At 44.2% G+C, this 19,220-nt stretch overlaps 1 long non-coding RNA gene across 1 annotated transcript in view; it reads left to right on the top strand.

Moving 5' to 3' along the window:
• The first annotated feature begins 12,776 nt into the window (after positions 1-12,776).
• Positions 12,777-19,220, top strand: part of LOC140913492 (uncharacterized) — a 38,039-nt gene continuing 31,595 nt past the window's right edge. Inside the window, exons 1-2 of the long non-coding RNA XR_012159603.1 lie at positions 12,777-12,932; positions 18,590-18,723. This is a non-coding gene — a long non-coding RNA (uncharacterized lncRNA). The remainder of the gene's footprint in view (positions 12,933-18,589; positions 18,724-19,220) is intronic.

Raw genomic sequence — 19,220 nt, forward strand, 5'->3', positions numbered from 1 at the left:
AAAACTGACAGGTTTCAGAGTAGCAGCCGTGTTAGTCTGTATTCGCAAAAAGAAAAGGAGTACTTGTGGCACCTTAGAGACTAACCAATTTATTTGAGCATAAGCTTTCGTGAGCTACAGCTCACTTCAACTGAGGTCAGCCTAGCTACATTGCTCAGGGCTGTGAAAAGTTTCATGTCCTGTGTGATGTAGCTAGGTCAACCTAACCACCACTGTATATGCAGCTAGCTACGGCTTCTCAAGGGGGTGGATTTAATACAGTGACAGAAAAACCCCTTCCGTCGCTGTAGTAAGTGTCTACACTACGACATAGCTAAAACACGGCAGCTGTCCCACTGTAGTGTTTGTAGTGTAGATGTAAAAGTCATTTCTGAAAATGGGACATATGATCCTAAGTCATGGGGGCTCCTTTGAAAATTTCTGTCAGACTCTGCATCTCCTTCTTGTAGGTAGGACCTGTTTGTCTTCTGTCCCTCAGAAATTGTTTTTGACATAGATGCTGTGTAATTAAACTAAAGCTGTTTGACTCTTGTACTCCACACCTCTAACTAGTATAATGGCAAGGAAAAATGTTCAAGTATATTTAGCATGTTTGGACCTGATTCTGCATTCAGTTATACGGTGCAATGCCCTCTGCTTTCAGTGGAAATACCTGGCCCATGTCAGCTGAAACAAGAAATTCTGAAACCTTCCTCATGGGACTCAACTTCCTAGAAAGTCATAGGTTTATGCGTAGGAAAAGAGGACATCAGTAAAAACAAAACTGCCAAATTTATGTGTACGTATCAAATACTACTAATTAGATGGCTAAACCCCTGATTGTGAGAATCAGGAAATTAGCTATCTAAATGATAGGAGTTGTGCCACTAAAAATGTTCTCAGAAAGGGAGTCTGCTCTTTAAAATTGTTCTCTATATGTGTTCTTGAAAAAGAGAGACAAGGTGGGTGAGGTAATACCTTTTATTGGACCAGCTTCTGTTGGTGAGAGAGACCAGCTTGCAAGCTTACACAGAGCTCTTCTTCAGGTGTGGGGAACTTAACTGTGTCACTGCTAAATATACGATGGAACAGATTGTTTAGCAGAAGTAGTTAAGCCATATTTCAAGGAACCATTCCAGGTAAAGTGGCCCACTAACACTCCTCCATTGATCTGGTGCAATGCTTGAAAAAAAAAAAAAAAGAGAGAATGTTTTAACAAGAGAAATCACAAGAGGGCAGTGTTGCATAGGATTCAAATGTCTCTGAAATCCGAAAGCACCAACTCTTAATAAGCTGAGCTTATTTTTACCAGAAGAAAACTCAAATCATTGTCAGGATTCTGTTCAGACAGGAAACTCTGGGAAGATGACATTTGTTTACATGTAAAGCGAGGACTTGGTTTCAACATCAATACAACCGAAAAATTGCCATCTTCACCTTTTTGGCTACACTGAAGCCATGTATGAAATGATAAATAATAGAGATTTGGCAGGTCAGATTTTGATACAGTAATAAAACCAGAGATCTGTGCAGGGTGAGTTAGCTTTGATATTGTTTATTCAGTTTCTTTCTTTTGTACTACTGGTGAGGTTCCCTGATTTCGTGGTAACTAAAGTTGGACACATGGGCCAAAATCCTGAAATGTACATAAGTTCCTGGTGTCTCATGCTCCATTGAAGAGGAAAACTTGATGGCCCAGTGGAAAGGGCAAGAGGTCTGGCCAAAAAAACCTAATGATCTGCAGGGAGTGTTATTCCCAATCACGCAGGACTTCGACCATCTAGGGGAGGACCTTTCTGTTTTTACTCCTCTGTATCAATGCTTCTGCTGATACTAGCATGTCTGCCCTGGTAGCTGCACTGCCTCTGGCTTCTCCCACTCTCATAGCTACATATTAGCCCTCTCTGAAGTTGGCTGAAGTTGCAGAAGGGAATGAAGGATGCTCCTAGCGTTCCTGCTGCATTTGGGCCTCATGGGAGCTCACAAGCCCATTCAGAATATGTATCATAAATTTCAGGGCTGATGAGAGGGGTTGAAAGAGGAGACAATTGTACTGGGGCCTGGAGCTCAGGTGGTTCCCCACAAACATCTGTGTAAATAAAGTGAAATGGGAGGGTGTGGGACTCCGGGGAACATGATGTACCAAATTTCCCCTGGTGGGTCAGCTCACAATGAAGCTATCCCATGAAAAAAAATGCCTTCACTAGATGAAGATTCTACTGTGCAGTACAAGCAGATTTTTGTGGGGATGAAGCTAATGGTGAACGGTTCGATTACAAATGACACATATTTCATGTGAATCACTAGGAACGGCTCTTCTCACCTAGTCATCCAGATGTATGATCAAAATGATGGAGAAAGAAAGAATAAGTGGGCTCCATGGAAGCCATTTACTACACAGTCAACAAAAGTGCAGCCTGAATAGCACAAGGTACTCCATATTGCACCAGGAGGGATTGTACCTCAAGTGAGTTAATGCTTTAATCTTCTCACCAAAACCACATAACCACTCTCTCGCACAGCCTTACTTCATTACGTGAAGCAAGCAGGGGCAAGGAACACATCTGACACAAGTACAAGCTGTGTTCCAGTGAAGCCAGTGAGCAGTTTCAGAATCAGTTCAACCACTTTAATCAACTCTACCAAACCCAAAAGATAATCATTTGAGTCCATTTTAAAATTGAGTCTCTGTATCCTTTCCTGAAAACTGTACAGTAGCCAATAGGTTTCTCATCTACCTTAAAACCTCCCACGTCAGAGAACTGAAGATTTAGGGTGGAATTTTCAAAAGTGCTTGCTGGCCTAATATCGGACCAATTTAAAATTAATGGTAAAACTCTCAGCATATGTCTACACTGCAAAAAAAAAAAAAAAACACACACAGACACAAAAACATGAAAACAAAAAAAAAACCAAATACCCATGGCTGGTCCATCCCAGCTGACTTGAGCTGGGACCAAAGGGCTGTTTAATTGCACTGTTGACATTTGGACTCAGGCTGGAGCCTGGGTTCTAGGACCCTGCAAGGTGGAAGGGTCCCAGATTTCAAGCTACAACCTGAGCCTGAACATCTACACAGCAGTTAAACAGCCCCAGTCAGCTGGCACAGGCCAGTGCTGAGTGTCTAATTGCAATGCAGACACCCTCAGTTACTTCAGTGGGAGCAGAGTTAGACCAATGCTGAGGGCCTTTGAAAAATCTAACCCTTAATCTGTCTACAGCAGTTTAAACTCTTCAGCAGGTCACTGTTTTTACTGTACTGAGTTAAATGGAGTTGTTAGCTGCTTTCAACTACCTGAAGGGGAGCTCCAAAGAGATTGGATCTAGACTGTTCTCAGTGGTGGCAGATGACAGTACAAGGAATAATGGTCTCAAGTTACAGGGGGGGAGGTTTAGGTTGGATATTAGTAAAAAAAAAACAATTCACTAGGAGGGTGGTGAAGCACTGGAATGGGTTACCTAGGGAGGTGGTGGAATCTCCTTCCTTAGAGGTGTTTAAGGTCAGGCTTGCCCTGGGATGATTTAGTTGGGGTTGGTCCTGCTTTGATGACCTCCTGATGTCCCTTCCAACCTTGATATTCTATGATCATCTTATTTGGATTGTAGCACTATGCTGCTCAGCTGTAGTCTACTGTGGATTTTATACTACAGATGGGTGGATATCAGCCACAAAGCTCTACTATAAATTTAGATACACATAACATTAGTTCAAAAAAAAAATTGTAACCTACACTTCATTTGAAGCAAAATGAGGTTAGAACTAGCAGGTTGTTACATAACTGGTACTTAATTATATAGTAGATTACTACTCACAGACTATTAAACAAATGCTTATAGAATCAGAGGACTGGAAGGGACTTCGGGAAGTCATCTAGTCTAGTCCCCTGCACTCATGGCAGGATTAATTATTATTAAGCGTTATGGGGGCATGTGGCCTTTTTATACTGATCCAGTAGCAAATCCCGAATGTACAGGGTCCGATTTACACATTACACGCCCCTAGGCAGAGCATCTTCAGCACGCTCCCTGCCGACAGCTGACCTTTGTGTTTTCCATTAAAAAAAATGAAACTTTTAACCCACTTTTAACTTTTGCGCCCCTAGAACGCTCCTAGACACGTGCCTACTGTGCCTAATTGGAAATCTGGGCCTGCTAGCGTAGTGATTTCCCCATGGAGCATATAGCTAAGGTAGCTGGCTCTGTGCCCCTCCCCCCCATCATAGGCTCAGTTGTGGCTGCATGTCCAGAACACTGCTGCACTGGCTATTCTCAGCTAACACAATAGCCCTCAGGGGACTGTTGCAGCTGTGCTTAAGTTAGAGCAGCCCTGAGACTTGTCTAATTGATGCCAGGGGCTGGGGTACACCCCCGGCTGGCACTACAGAATGGAGAAGTATTAAGCAGTATAAATCTACCTTTCCCTCACAGCTAAGGCAGATTGAGAATCAAGACTATGTATCTTTATTCTGATCATATATAATCTTAAAATCTGCCTGCGGGAAACAAACCCTAATCTTCATTACTTTTCCTTTAAACAAAGAAAGGCAGGGATCATGTTTTCCTACATATTTGTGCAAAAAACCACAAAAACAAAAAAACCCACCCATTAATTTTACACATTTCAATTTGGAGCTTTAATATAGGCTTTTACACTTCCTCAGTTTGTTTTTAAGAAAGGAAAGAAAAGGAAAACCCTGTGTGCTGCATGGTGGATTTGCCCAGTCCAGCTTTTGTAACTCCCTAGGTTTTAAACTCAGACACAATGTAAATATTCCAGATGCCTAGATACAGCAACTCCAAAATGCCACAGGGTAGGCAGTTATGCAATTTAAAGCACTGTCGGGTTTTTTTGTTTGTTTACTGTGCATTCATGAAATCATTTTTAAAATCACTAAGGCCCAGATCCTCAGAGTATTTAGCACCTAACTTCCATTTAATGGGAGTTAGGCACCTAAATGCCTTTTGAGCATCAGGGCCTAAGATTCTGGTTCAGCAAGTTATTTAAACACAACCTGGAACTACTCCCATGCTTAAAGTTATACATAGGCTTATGTAATTTGCTGAACTGGGATCGTGTAACTTTGTAATACAAGAACATAAGAATGCCCATACTGGGTCATACCAAAGGGCCATCTAGTCCAGTATCCTGTCTTCCGACAGTGGCCAATGCCAGGTGCCCCAGAGGGAATAAACATACCAGGCAATCAAGTGATCCATCCCGTTACCCGTACCCTGCTTTTTGCACCTTTGTGAGCTGATTTACGCTTAGGGGAGGTAGAAGGGTGGCATAGGGTGGGCTTGGGGCCAGATTGGCTTCTGCTGCAATTTAAAGCAACCTCAGCTCTGCTTTAAACTTCTGCCATCTTACAATGGCCCCCTAAGAGCCATTACACTGGTATGGATCAGCCAGAGCACAATGCACTCTGACCTTGTCCCTGACATGCCCTCCCCGGCCCTGCTCCACTCCAGGTACCCTTTTCTCCCAGGCAGCCAGTCCTTCTCTCTCCACAGCTAGAGACCCACCTCCCCCCTGCCCTTATAACAGGTCCAGGTATGGCCTGCTTCCCCAGTCAGCCTAGTCTTTTCTCTCAGGAGCGGGGTAACTGCCTAGCTACATGCCCCTTTAGAGTAACTTTGGTCAGGGCGCAAAGTGACCTTGACATAGGGCAGAATCTGGCCCAAAGAATTTTAAATGGTCTGACTGAAAATCCCTTGCCCTCTCAATTGCTCAGCTTTCCCTCTTGACTTAGATAAAGTCACCATTTCATTAGCCCTCTAGTCACTGTAGTCTTAGAACATGAACTTCTAACATTAAAAAAAAGGGGGAAAAAATTGCAAGGGAAGGCACATAAGCCCCTCGAGCCTTCTGCATGCATTGTGAAAAAGCAAAGCTCAATTCATTTTCCTTTAGCAGGTCACCTTTAATCCTTCGCTTTGGCTGCTCTCAGCCTCCACCCTTCCCCCATTGCCCTCTGAAAGCAATGGGCGTAAAAACACCTCTCCCTCCAGCTCTCTGACTGATCAGAGAAAGTTGTGTCAATTTCAAAGGTTTTCACTTCCTCCCAGGCTCTGAGTGGCCCTGGCAGCACTCTCTGAAGAGGAAATGCAAGTAGCAGACAGGCAGGTAGCTTGGGGACCTGCTCACAGAGCCCCAGAGGTGCTTGGGAGCAGCAGAGGACATTTTGAAAGACATTTCATAATACCTGTGTAACCCTTCTGCCCGTCAGAGTTGGCAGCAACAAGGACCGGGTTCAATATCTAGGGGATCCATTCCAATAGCACAATGAAAACCGGCTCGAGCCCCCACTCAGTGACCTGGGACAAATATATACCACCCCCGCTGGGCGCCTCCAAGAGGCAATACTTCCCCTCTCGCAAGCACATAGTCTGAGTGTAGCAAAAAGCCTTTTAATAACAGAGAAACAATGTGGCATTATGTTGGGGAAACACCACCAACAGGATTCATAACGCAACCCATGAGCAAAAAAACCCACCCCAAGCAAATTGGGGCATGCCCCTTTCCCTTTGGTTCTTGAGTCCAGCTCAGCTCCGCTCAGCTCTTGAGTCCACACACAGCTCCTGCCGTCCCATGAACTGCTCCACCAGTCGATCCACGAACTGCTCCGCATCCCACCAGCTGCTCCCGCCATCCTATGAACTGCTCCACCAGCCTGTCCACAAGGCGCTCCAGCCGTCCCACAAACTGCTCCACAATACATCTTCAGGCTCCCCCACTACTTAACACAACACTCAGTGATTTCAGCTCTTAGTCAGTTCAGCTCTTTGGTGAATTCAGCTTGTAGTAGGGGAGCCTCAGTACTGGTGCACCATTAGCCCAAAGTGAGCTCAGCAGCCTGTAACTAGATTTCTAATGAAATCAAAATTAGCTCTGACATTCCACAGTAGAGAGAGGAAAAAGTGCAATTAGCATGTAAGGCCCTCACCAAGGAGCCTATACCACCAAGTATTAATACTTGTCCCCAGCCTCTCTCAATTCACAGAGTTTTGGAACCCATGACCCTTGCCTAGCGAGTGCTACTTAGTTGATGGTGAGTCCCTCCATCATAACAAAAGGCCAAGTACAGTTCCAAGCACACTTCCCATAATCAGGGTAATAACAATTTATTCTTCCTGCCCCAATAACAGAGACACTGGGGATCCCACAGCAGCCAAAGTGACCATTTGGGCAGCTATGGCCTCATTCTAGGCGGGGTGGGTGTGCCTATGCAAATGAGATCAGCCCCTGAACTTCTTTTCCACAACTTGCCACACCTCACCACCAGATGTCAGGGTGGAGCTCATCCTGACACTGCTTACATCTGCTTCCCTGCAGTACCTCCCAGGCATGTGGGGAGGATTAATTAGGTAATGATTGTGTTGCATTTGAAAGATGTAAAGTGCTGTCGCATCAAGTATTATTACTGAGGGGCGGGTCCGAGCTGCAAAAAACTGAGAGAGGCTTAAATCTAAAAAGAGTCTCTCTTCCCTCAGAGCCTGTCCACAGGCAAAGTCATATTGGTGGGAGCCCTTCCCAGGAAGCCTGGGCTTGGACTCAGGCATCCTCTTAAGGACCAGAGAGCTGCCAGAAAGAAACTAAATGGAGATGGGATCCCAGGGCTTTTAGATGTATGTTAACAACGAATAGAAGTGATATGAATAATAAAAAGTGTAGTGTTTGGAAAAGGGCTGCTGGCTCCCTGGCATCTGGGCCCTACCCCCACCCCTTTACTGCCACCTTCTGTCTTTCCTCATTGCAGTGGTCCCTCGCTCTCGAGTGGGAACTAAAACCTGCCTGGGTGCAGGCAGATAGCAAGCCACAGTTTGTAGGGGAAACTTCAGCCCTCTGGGTGGGACAGAGCCACAAATAGTCTATAGCCGAGCATGTCTGGCTGGGGCCAACGGTACTTAACAGTCTATAAGGGTGCTCTCTCCCCCTGGATGGGGCAGAGCACAAACAATCTATAGGCCAGCACCTTCAGGTGCAGGGAGGGAGGGTACCAAACAGCCAAGGCCTGCAATCAGGGCAGGGTAGCAAAGGAGTCTAGGGGCCCAGAACCTCAGGCAGGGCAGGGTACCAAACAGTCGGGCATCCTTACTCCAGTGGACGGCCGACAGATGCAGGCCTCTGGGCCTAAAGGAGGGGAGGCTGCCACCCCAGGGTTAGGGTAGTAGGGGTAGGGGGATCCGGGCCCTTCCAACTCCACCTGGTCCCAGCCCAGGAGAGTTCCACCACTGGGTCAGGGAATCCCAGTGCAACACACTGACTCACACTCCAGCAACAGAACTGGACCGGAGTCTGTTTTCACTGAGCTACTTCCTACCGCAGTCTGGATGTAGGGCTTTGTAGTCCAAAGGTTCTCTGTCTCATCGGGGTACTCAGCCACCAGTCGTCCTCACAGCTCCTTGGGGCATTCGTCTGATGGCCGTCCTGGCAGCTCCTCGAGGCACTCATCCGTCTCCTTCGGCTGCAGCTGCAGCTCCAGTCAGGGCCTAGTCTGGGATCTTGTTGAGATCCCAGCTCCCTGGGAAAGCCGTCTGCTCGCTCCAGCTCCAACTGAGCTCTGGGGCTCTCCTTTTATACTTCCTGTCCCGCCCTGGGCCTTCCAGTGAGCGGGGCAGGGTGGATTTAGCTCTGCCCACCAGGGGGAGTGTAGCAGTCCCTCGCTCTCCTGCTCTGAGGGAAGCCACTCCACGTCCCTCCACGCATCAAGCTCTTGCCCTCACTTCTAAGGCTCAACACACAGCTCTTCCCCCTCCCACACCTCAGCTCGTATAACCCCCACTCTACATTCTCCTCAGTCCTCTTTCTCCTGACTGCACTGTAGGCACTGACCTCATGATCAAATCCCCTAGTGTAGACCTCTATGCCAATGGGGCTCCATACAGGTACAGGGGACTATGACAGCGGATATGACTGCAGGATTGGGACCTTAGTCTCCTTCTCCCATGCCTGACTTCAGGCCTTCTATCACACTCCCCGAGCTTATGCATGGAACAACCCCTCTTTCCCCTGCGCTAAGCCATCTCGTTCCTATCCCTCCTTTAAGGTCACTTCTTCTTTGCCTTCAAATGTGGTTCCCCTCTCTAATGCTCCCCCACCCTTCCCATTGTCCGTTTGTATTTGTCTGATATATGTGTTAAGCTCCATGGTGGCTGGGGGTCTGCTCTCGCTTTTTCCTATAGCGCCACATACATGTATGACGACATCAAAAACAAACAAACAGTAGTACTTAAACCCTTTTTTTCCCCTTAAAGAAGGGATAATTAAGACAAGCTTTTCACAAGCATAGTAACACAAAAAAGAGATTTTGCCAGCCAACATGTGCAGAGCCAAGGGGTTAATATATTGATTGATAGCTCTGGGCAAGGCATCAGTCAATCAGGACATGTACTAATCCAAACCCAGATACTGCATCCATGCCAGGCTACGGAACAGTAAAGGATCCTCTCCACATGGCTACTTCCACCTCAGGGGTTCAAGTAGTCTGTGCAACTGCTGCAGTCTCCCTGTGTGATGGGGCTTAGCTGGTGGATCTGTGAAGTTGTTGATGCACCATCAATTTCTATTTCTCTTCCTGCAGCCAGTTCTATCCATTTGGTGAAGGGTTGGCTCCATGATGCCCAGTGTGTATGCGTACTCTTTCCATGGGCTCTTTATGTTCTGCCTCTGCTACCACACAGTGGATCTCACACTGGTTCATTGCATAGCAGGTGTCATTGTCCATATGATAGGGCAGAATTTACCCTGAAGCTTAGTAGTGACTCTTTCCACTTATTGAGCCAGATACTCAGCTTGAATGACGTCAATGGAGCTGTGAGGATTTGTAGCAGTGAGGTGGATGTGACATGTGTCAGCTCTTGCCAAGGCTTTAGGTCTCAGCCAAGCACTGACAACTTCATTGCTGGAAAGCAGTCCATTGGTATGGTTAAGATGGGTATTGAACTTATAACAATGTGGTTAGACTATGAAATGCTTGCAAGTTGCTGCATGCAACTTATAATATCTCTCACTTATAATATCTTTATCACCTGCTATAAGGTAAATATTCAAGTGTTTGCTTTACAACTATAAACATTGTTTGCTCTGAAACTGTGAACCTAGTCAGGAGGGATTGTCTCCTGCCCAGCAAGAAGGGCTATCAAAACTAAATGGGCCATTGTAGAATATCACAATGCAAAGACTCTAATTGCCCCCTTATACCACGAAGAGGCTTCTTGCAAAAGGGCTTGTCCCATCAGCTTGAATTGCGGAAGCAGGAAATAAAAATGGCTGACAAGAAAATTTTTCATCTCTTTTGCTGTTTGGGCTCTCATGGAGACAGAGCTACTAAACAGAAGCAGAGATCCCCAGGGTCAACCTGGGTTAGCCCTAAAAAACATTCAGAGCTGGCCGAGTATTACAATTGTATCACCTTTTAAAACCAAAGACTAACCAAAGATTTATTAACTAGGAAAAAGAAACGAGAGTTATTACAAGGTTAAAGCAGGCAAACTATATATAATACACACACACACACACACACACACACACACAAATGAAGTAATTTATTACAGGATTGGCTACAAATGTGGCCTTTGGCGAGAGACTGAGGTACAAATTGACCTGAGACAAGTGATTGTTCTCTTGGGACTGGAAAGAAACTGAATATTTTGTGTTCTTTGGTGTACAACAACCAACTGTCACAAAGGCTGGCTTGCCCGGGTGGCAAGAGACTGGAATGCCCATGGGGACTGTGACTCCATGGTAAAACTGTTACAGTGTTTTAAGCATTCACACTTGTTGATGGGTTGGTGAAATCCAATTTTTCGAACATACAGCCAGTGTGGGGTCTCTGACCTGAGGTTGGCACTCACGGTCATGAGCCACACCAGACAGCAAGACCGTGGAGGTCCATTTTAAAAAAATTGATTGATGTATCCTACTTTCATTGCAATCCAGATGAAATGTTGAGCAGAACAGTCTCCAATCCACTTCTGTATCCGACTTCATTTTCATGTCCTTCCTTTGGATCTCTGTGTGAAACAGTCTTCACGCTTCCACCGTTTGCTCCTGAGACAGCCATGTTGTGCTCTCCTCCCACGGAGTCAGCACCTGTGATGCATTGTGCTATGGAGGAGGACAGGAAGATTTTGTAATGTGTGCCATTCTTATAGAAGCCACATTGGAAAGTGGACCCCTTATATGGTCTAGAAGCCTGTTGCACTAGTTTCTGTTATTCTGTGCTTTGATTAGATGACCATCCCTCTCCCTTTCTAAAAACGCATATAGGCAACATTAAGAAAAGAGACTAGCTGAAATAACATTGCATTGCATTCCACACGTGCCCCTCGTAATCCTGCAGTTCTGTTTGAATTACTTCACTTGTAGCAGTACATAATACTAGTTACTCTGGCAATGGGAATTGTAGAAAAGAAAGGAAAAGAGAAAGCTGCCGGGTTTCAGTGGAAGTCATGTAAAATTTCTCAGGACAAGAATATTTTTTAAAAAGTGCACAATGCAAGAGAGATTAGTCAGTCACACAGTTTTCATATTACTTTTGCAAAAGACAAAGATCTAGACACTGTACCAACTCACAGTGAAGAGACAGTCCCTGCCCTCATGAGCTTGTTGTCTAAACAGACTCGACAAGGGTGGGACTGAAAACAGAGAGAATACTTGCCAAAGTTCACACAGCAGGAGTGTGACAGAGCTGGGATTAGACCCTAGGTTTCCTGACTTAGTCCAGCTCTCTGGCCACATGCCTCTCTGATGTAATACAGGTTAGTGCAATAGAATTCTAAACATTTGAAGGCAGTCCATCACCTTGTGTTTGAAAACATTTACTACTAGGATGGAGTTACTGGCCAATTTCAGATCTAGTGGAAGCAGGGTCAGCCCCACTGAAGGCTAGTAGAAGGAGCAGTGCCTGTTCAATAGGCACTCTAAAGCCACCTGTTGTCTTGGGGAAAGAGGACGGCAGAACAGAGTTAGAGCTGATCAGCCCAGGTGCCCCCAGCCTGCAGTACGCTAAAGTGCCAGGAGAAAAATATGTAAATAGCACAAAAATCAAACAAGCTGAAATTTTCATAGAAGACAAACAAAATCAGCTTGTTTCAGAAACTGGCAGGATGAAAACTGTCTTCAACCCTTTTGCCAACATTTGTTCTTGTTTTTTGACCAGCTCTAACCACCACTAATAAAGGTTCTGCAGGCCAAACTAGGCCCTCAGTGACAGCTGTGTAAGCCCTCTGCCTTAAAAGAGGTTGCAAAGATGTAACAGTTTAGGCTTGTCATTGAAACTTAGTAAATAACTATGGTTAGAGAGCACAAGGAGAGCTAGAACCAACTCACTTTTAATCAGTAAAGACAGAAATCGTGACTTGGAATGGACACGGGGAGCAGATCCGTGACCATTTTCCCCCACCAGCACTATTCCGGGCAGAATCGCTTGTTAAAGTCTGGTATCTCACAACTCCCCCGGCTATGACTCACACAGTTTAGCATTGGAAAGGGGAGTCTCAGCTCTTGGACATCAGGCCCAGATCCTCAGCCATTGAAATCAATGTGAGTTAGGTGCCTAACTACCTTTGACCATCTGAGCCTTAAGGCCCTGATTGTGGAACTGGCAATGTGGGGATGGACTGCTGCAGCCATCTGGCTGCTCCATAAAGTCAGTGGGGCTGTGTGTGGGTGCCCATGCATTGGAAGTTGCAGGACTGGTGCTTACGGTTATAACACTTTTAGATGCAGAAAAGTTCTTTCTAGTAACTTAGTGGGTTTTATCCTATTTTCCTCTCTCCCTTAGGGTATGTCTGCATTGTAACAAAACACCTGCAGCTGGCCTCTGCCAGGGCTTGTCTACATGTACTGGAGCATCAACGCTGCGGCGACTGATGCATCAGCGGTCGATTTAAGTTTACCACCAATGGCTCTCCTGTCAACTCCTGTACTCCACCTGATTGAGAAGAGTAAGGTGAGTCAATGGGAGAGGATCAATGTCGCGTAGTGTGGACCCCGCAGGAAGTTGATCTAAGCTACATCGATTTGAGTTACGCTATTCCCATAACTCAAATTGTGTAGCTTAGATCGACTTTTCCCTTTAGTGTAGACAAGGCCTCAAAGATGACTCAGGCTCCAATGCTATAAAATTGCAGTGTAGCTCTTCCTTCTCTCTCACTTTCTCTTTGTGTGTATGTGTCTATATGCTATTCAGTCTGCGAGAAAAATCTCTGTGTGTGCTTGTAAACACACAGGTTCTTTTGCAGTTAGAAGTGATGCAGTCTCCACTTTTACAAATAAAAATTTTACCAAAAGTCCTTAATTTACTCTTCAGTCCTGGGCCATATACTGTAGAAAGCGGGGAATTAGATTTTCATCTGGAAAGACACAGGGGTAAAATAAATCACATAATGGTACAACTAAGCTGAATATTGGCTAGTTGTAGACCTAAAATTCATATTGGAGTGCTCCTGTGAAATGCAGATCTAAGTTTGAAAGCAGTTTAAAGGAATAATCTCTTTTAAATGGGTACAGTCGGTAAGATTGTACATAGAAGGGGACTTACTTGTTATAGTTATTGTACAGGTGACAATCCCCATTTACACAGGGCCAAATCCACGGTTCATTGCCAAAGTATTGAAATCTTTTGGGTCAGACAAAACATTGGGGGGAGGGATAGCTCTGTGGTTTGAGCATTGGCCTGCTAAACCCAGGGTTGTGAGTTCAATCCTTGAGGGGGCCATTTAGGGATCCCTGGCAAAAATTGGGGATTGGTCCTGCTTTGAGCAGGGGGTTGGACTGGATGACCTCGTGAGGTCCCTTCCAACCCTGATATTCTATGATTGCAGTATGACAAGAACAAAAGCTTTCTGATAAGCTTGATGTGTGTAGTACCAAAAGCCTGAGGAACACATCTTCAACAAATTTGGGGGCCTGTTCACATCAGCTAATTCTAGGCTCCTGTATTTATTTGTAATCATATACTCTATTTGAGTTTATTAATTAGTATCTGTTGGGACTTGTGAGGATACCTTGTTATAGTCTTTTTCCTTTGCCTTGTTTTTAATTACAGCATATTTTTGAATGAACGATGCTAAGGCACAAATGGAGAAAGCAAACCATATGTTGCTTACAAGTAAACCATAATGTTAACTCAAGAGTTAAGTAAAAAAAAAAAATAATGTAATAGTAACTGAGAAAAGCAACAGATTAAAATTGCAAAGTCGCGTACAAAATAGATTCTAAATGCCCATGTTAGTGGCCAAATCCTTTAGAACAGAACTGTGGGAGATTAACTATAAAGCTCTGCAAGCCCTCTTTTACTTGAAAGCAGCACTCTGAGCATTTTGTGTCTCATAACAAGCTGGAGAGGCACAGGAAAGATAGATGGATAGCCATGGAAACCAGCACTGCACTGATGACACGATGCTCAACATTACTAGCAGATATGTGATAGTCAGGCAGTATCTGAATATGTTCCATGCTTGAACAGTTCAACAGAACATATATAGTACTTAATTTTACTTACATGCATAAGAAAAGTGAAGCAAAGTCATTTGAGTGGATGAGCAGGTGGAGAGTTGATCCAATTTATATTTGGGAAATACATGCATCTAGAGCTCTGGCTAGGACCTTATACATAATCTGAAATATATGCTTTGCACAGGAGACAGCAGATTTGAAACCTTCAGGATTGAGAAAGAGCCAGGCATTTCAAATGAGCAATGTATCATTTTACTTTTGGAAGCTTTATTGGAAGGGTGTAAGAACATTTAGAAGCAAATGTTTAGCTTTTCCTTCTGATTTTGCACACCCACTGTTTTTACATCTGAACTGATTGCACCTGCAGAAGTGGACCTGAGGGTAATGTGCATCTACAAATGGCAACTTCCAACATGTTTGTCTTTGTTTGCAAACATAAAGTTACAGGGGGGCCCGAACTAGAACCCTGCATTCAAACCACCCTGAACTTGGGAGAGTTCAGATTTGCACCCATCTCCATACTTGGCAGTTCAGATCAAGCTCTCAGATGGGTCCAGACTGGAATCCTGAATCCAAATATCACTGGACACAGGAAAATTCAGCTCTGAATCCAGATCCTTCAACTGAGTCCATTCTGTGGAGTTAGCTGTTATTAACACTGTAAACTCCATAGTGGCTGAGTGTCATTTCAAAGCTTTTATTAGTCTGTTATGCAGCATGCATGTTCACTGTGAATTGAAAGAAACAGGGGCTCATACAGTCTTTCTGCTGGGCATTGAAGTTGTTCTCTTTTCAATGTACTGTCTGCGTGCAAGGCGAATATAGGATTTGCTGTACAGCATTAAATCACCCAGTATCCTGCCTCTGGCACTAACCAGCGTGAAATGATTCAGAGCATTATGGCAAAATTGATTTATTGCAGTAAAAGATCTGAGATGGGATAAGAAGGAAACAAGCTAAAGCAGCCACACCCAGTGCCATTAAAAGCTTCTTGGGTGAGGTTTTTACATTATCAGTACTGCACTGAAACCTTTGCTTTTAAAAAGCAGAAGTGCCTTGCAAATCCAGGAGGTTATATTGGCTTCCCTTTGTTGGACCAGGGAGCCCCCAGATGGCTTGGCACTGAGCTGAGTAGAGACTCATTTAACACAAAGTGAATTTAGGGTGCTAGAAAAAGGTGTAAGACAGACACATGCCAGAGCTGACCCCATTGTGTGTTGGGGACAGAGAAACAGTTTGGTCAAAGATCTTGAACTTGGAGCTTTACTGCTGCTTCTGCTGTCTTTGGGCAAGCAGGTAAATATTTGTGAATAAAGCCCCTCTGTAATAGAATATTCTGAATCTGTGCCAGCTCTTCTCTTCCAACCCACACCAGAAATCCAAGGCTTCTTTAACCACTCAAAGGCTGGGACAAAAGGAAGGCCAAGATCCCCCAACTGACTCAGTACATGGTGCAGTGCTGTCCAAGAGGATAGGTTCTTTCTTGACCTCTATGGTGATCAGCTTACACCTGAAGTTCAACAGCTGATTATCTGTGTCCTAACAGGCAAATATTACTTATGGAGTCTCAGAGGGGCAGAGACCAGACTCTTCCTTCTTTGCAAAATTAGCAGCTATTGTGGAAAAGTTATAAAAGGGAAGAGGTTTCGCTGCTCTGGGGATTCCCAGAGACACACTAAGCACTAGGGGGACAGATCAAGGGGAGGCCAGAGAGTGGTGCCGCATTTATAAACGAACGATAGTGGCTGCTGGCTTGTGTCTCCAGGCTGAGCTGCCTCTGGGTAAGGTCCTGTCACTTCTACCTGCCCTTGGACATACCAGGAAACAGGTGGAGTGACTTTCAAGGATCCTGCTGCCCCTAAAAGAGGCAAGGAGTGTACGAAGCTTGAACATGGGACTTGTTGGTGGGTAGGGTTGTCTGATGATTACTATTTTATTACAGAAATGTATTGAGACCCCAACTGAGGTCAGTGCCCCATTGTGCTAGATATTGTACAGACAGAATGAGAGACAGTCCCTGCCCCCCAAAAGCTTACAATCTAAATAAACAAAAGATTAGTGAAGAAACACACAGGAAGAGCTTTGCCTGAGGTCCTATGTAAGGGCCTGGACTAGAACCCAAATGTCCTATCCCAGTCTATCACAACTGGGCTGGATAGATGGCAGGCAAGAGAGTTAGATAAGCCTCCAAAACTATGAAAACAGCTTCAACATTTTGACCAGTGATCATGAAAGTTGAAATGTTGATAAGAAAAAAGAAATGTCAAAATATTCATAAATTTTTCATCTTGTTCCTAGCCCAGCTCTGATTATAGATTGATCTGAACTAAATCTTTGAGCCTTTTGATGCTCATCTATGACTAATGTGTCTCGGCAGTTTAGTAGTAGTGGGTAATAGTTGTGGGACATTTTATGTTCCATTGACATGAGGTTGCGTGGACCCTGGTCTGACTTGAGCATGGGCCTTTTGTTATGAATGCTGCTGTTCTCTTTAAAATATTAAAGACTTTGTGAAGATGAAAAAAGGACAGAGCTATAACTTTCGCCTTTGTTTGCAAAATCCTTGAAGATAAACTCTTCCCCCACTGGCTTGGTTCCCATCGTGAAAATACACACATGCTTAACTTTAACCACATGAGTAGCATTGGGCTACTCATGTGCTTAAAGCTATGGAGATGCATAAATGTTTGGAGGATCAGGGACCAAGGCCCAGATCCTCAGAGGTATTTAAACACCTAATTCCCATTGAAATCAATGGGAATTAGGTACCTAAATGCTTTAGAGGATCTAGACACAAGATCATAACATCTGTATATTAGTCTCTCTATTTTTGGTCCAAATTATTTGACTAGTCCCTTTAATAAAACTGAACAATAACAAATGCAGAGATTATCACTACCTCAATGGAGCAAAACACTTTCTTAAAGAAAGATGTACAGTGGGCAGGTTTGTATGTTATCACTGCCTTTAGAACAAATATTTGTTCCAGTATTTACTTATGGAGCTTGAATTTGATAAAATACCCCAACACTGGAGAAGAGTCAGATTCAACATCTTTTCCCTTGTTTCACACATTTTCTCTTTTTCTTTGTTATATTAATTTTAAAAATTACATAGATATTATCTCAAAAGGGAAATGGACAGAGGAAGTGAGAGAAACAAAGGAAAGCTGAAGACCTAGACAATATGTATGTGATCTGTTTGGGGGTATGCCCCTATTTTGTTTCTATGGCAATGCAACAAAACAGGAACTGCTGATAGTCTGATCTTTTGTTTTTCAGTGAAATAGAGATCTATTCTAGATGTGAATAAGTGATTAGTCTTTCTGCAACTAAGAGGAAGTGTTAATCTAGATTTCCTTTCTGTATGGAGTAGCATAGATGGAACTTGAAAACCCAAGGTAGCCCATTACCTATAAAGATAGTGAATTAATTCTGGTAACATAAGATCCTGTTTGACTCTTTGTACACTGCCAAAATCCTGTAAGTGCTGAGGAAATGATTCATTAAAAAACCCTTCAGGTAAGTTCTACCACATTTCCAACTTTCTTCGCAGTAGCCTCCAGCTTGCACTTATGCCCTTTCAGTGAGGAAGAATGGACTTGTGGTTAAGGCACTGGGCCAGAGCTGTGGGTTTGGTTCCTGGCTCTGCCATGGACTTCCTGTGTGAACTTGGATGAGTTACTTAGGTGCTTAAATACCTCCAAGGATTAGTGGGATACCTAACTCCCACTGATTTCAAAGATCTGGGCCTTAGTCTTTCTGTGCCTCAGTTCTCCCTCTAAAAAGTGGGGATAATAATGCTTCCTTTGTCTATTTAGCCTGTAAGTTATTTGGGGCAGGGACTGTCTTTTCTCTGTGTTACGTACAGCACCTACCACAACAGGCTTCAATCTCTGTTGAAGCTTCTAAGTGCGATTATAGGATCAATAATAACTCTATCTACTGAGAATCCTCAAAAATCAGCCATCTCCCAGAGACCCTGAATAAACTCCCACCCTTACTAGACCATCTCTGTTCCCCCACACCTGCATACACAATGCACTGCTTGTATTCCCACCTCATGTTACAATCTTTTGTGGAGTCCAGCTGTTATCAACCCTGGGCCACAGATTTCTGCATTTTAAGACTTACATGCTTTGAATTTCAGGTGGCAATCCGAGTTACATCAAATGCTCACTGAACTTCAGGTGGAATTACACATGGCATGGTGAAGAGCCACCTGAACCCCACCAAAGATCCTTCAAGATGGGAGAAGCTGATCGGGTTACAAAAAGGGCAGAGGTAAGGTGTAAGGCAAAAGAGATGATGGTATCCCATTGGGGGGCAAGGGAGGGTGGCAGGGTCAAGATGGGGGTTCCCCCGTGAGGAGAGAGGAAGTGCTTGTTGGAGAATAGGGAATGAAGTACAAGACTGGAAGTTTGATTAAAGTTAGAATAAGCATTTAAACTTCTGGCTGCATATTAATACTGAATTCTCTCTCATCACTAATTATTAGAATCCTGGTTCAGCAACATATTTAAGAATGTGCTTAACTTGAACCTTAAGTGTAGTCCCATCATACTTCCTGAATAAGGGCCTAAATGAAAAGAAACCGATTAAAACAGAGGCCTACGTGAAAAGGTGCGATCAGACTTCCAGTCAATTGCTAACATTTTCCCCACACTGTATTGTAAAACACACTCTTGTGGTGAAAGGGAGTTAATGCACGTTTGAATGATGCCCTTTCATCATCCTAAGGGAATGAATGTGCAGGAACAAATGCAATGCTGCCTGTCTTC

This window comes from Lepidochelys kempii, chromosome 6, assembly GCF_965140265.1.
Source record: "Lepidochelys kempii isolate rLepKem1 chromosome 6, rLepKem1.hap2, whole genome shotgun sequence".
Classification (NCBI taxonomy): domain Eukaryota; kingdom Metazoa; phylum Chordata; order Testudines; family Cheloniidae; genus Lepidochelys; species Lepidochelys kempii.